Source organism: Wasmannia auropunctata, unplaced genomic scaffold (genome assembly GCF_000956235.1).
Source record: "Wasmannia auropunctata unplaced genomic scaffold, wasmannia.A_1.0 LD335475.1, whole genome shotgun sequence".
Taxonomy (NCBI): domain Eukaryota; kingdom Metazoa; phylum Arthropoda; class Insecta; order Hymenoptera; family Formicidae; genus Wasmannia; species Wasmannia auropunctata.
Window position 1 is genome coordinate 15727 of NW_012027415.1, and position 1921 is coordinate 17647.

The following is a 1921-nucleotide window of genomic DNA, read 5'->3' on the forward strand; positions in this document are numbered from 1 at the left end:
TTTTTAAGACATTTTTCAGAACAAAAATAAGACATCAGTTTTACAAAATAAAATAATTCGTGATCGGGTCAGCAATGTGATATATTGTTTAATGCGGGTGTACTTATACAGGATGTCCCATAACCGCACTAGGGCCTCTATTCTGTATACGTTATTGATGATTTTCAGTGTTGTTGCGCAGCTTTTCTTATAATAAAAAATGCTGCGCAACGACACCGAATCATCGGTAACGTGTACAGAATAAGGGCCTAGATCTCGTGGGCTGATAGAGTAGATTAAACAGAAAACTCCTCTACCATTTTGCAAAATTCGCAATCGTTAACGAGATATTAATTTTTTTGAATATTGACGTATCCGTCGGCCTACTGCTGAATGCAGGCACGCAGCGAGGTACGCCAGCCCCAACGCTGGTATAGTTACTAGCCAGTAGTCGACGAGCGGTGGGACGGTTATATCTCGCCGCGCGCCTGCATTCAGGATTGTGTTCCAAAACTTACTCGGGTAACCAAAACTCTATAGTTTATGTCACGTTAACTATAGAATTTTGGTTATCTGAATAAATTTTGGAACGCAGCCCAGCGGTATAGGAACCGTGGTACTTGGATCCTAAAGATCCGAAATCCAGAGGGGTAGAAAGAAGAAGCGGTATGGCGAACGAATATGCGTTTATTCGCCGATCTACAAAAATTTATATCTCTTTAGCGATTGCGAATTTTACAAAATGGTAACTTTTCTGTTTCATCTGTTCTACCTGCTCACGAAGTCTGGTGCGGTTATTATGGGACACCCTGTATATATATTTTATTGCTTTTGAAATTAGAAATGATGGAATCTGTATTGCGAATCGAACGTTCTAAAATGTAAGATCGCAATTTTTATCGTGATCCAGAAAAGACATATTACAGCTGAACCGCAGAGTATAAATATATAAAATATACCTACATATAATTTAAAAAAAAATTACTTTTTTCAAATTGAAAAAAATCCAGAAAAATTTCGATTTCTTTCCTAAAAATTGGTTTTTTGCAAAAAATTGCATGTAAACGATATGCTACCTAATTTTTAATATTTTTCATCATATTAAATATGAATGGGATTCAGAAAGTAATGTAAGTGATTTATTTTAATTTGCTTGTTACAATGTGTAAATTTTTTATTTAAATTAGATATAAGTTTATAACTCTTGTATTTTATAGCATTATTAAAATAAGACACCTTGTATAAACGCTGGAATTAATAATAATTAGTTAATTTGTATGTTTACATTTGAATATTATACTCCTCGAGATGAGGATTATTTATTATTAAGTAAACTGTTTTAGAAAACGCAATCCTAACAACTAATGTAAAGATTAATTTAAGCTGATATTTATATTAAGTATTTTTAAAGAGTTTTGATTATTAATTGTCAAGAGCCATACGTTTTATTTGAAAAATACATTAACTCTGTTTTTTTATTTATTCTTATGTAATTTGCTTATTATTTCTTCAGTTTTTAACATTATCAGTAATAAATATACGCTTGTTATAAAATTTTTTAATTTTGGAATGTGTATCAAAGTGTTGCATATATAAAACGTGATAGATTTTACGAATATACAGGGTGTCCGGTAATAACCGCCCAAAATCTCGTGGGCTGGTAGAACAGATCAAACTGAATCGAAAAGTCCTCTATCATTTTGCAAAATTCGCAATCGTTAACGAGATATTAATTTTTGAAGATCGGCGAATAAACGCGTATCCTTCCGCCTACTGCTGAATGCAGGCGCGCGGCGAGATACGACCGCTCCATCGCTGGTAGTTGCTAGCCCAGCTAGCCGGTAGTTGACGAGCGGTGGGGCGGTCGTATCTCGCCGCGTGCCTGCATTCAGCGGTATGGCGGACGGATACGCGTTTATTCGCCAATCTTCAAAAATTAATC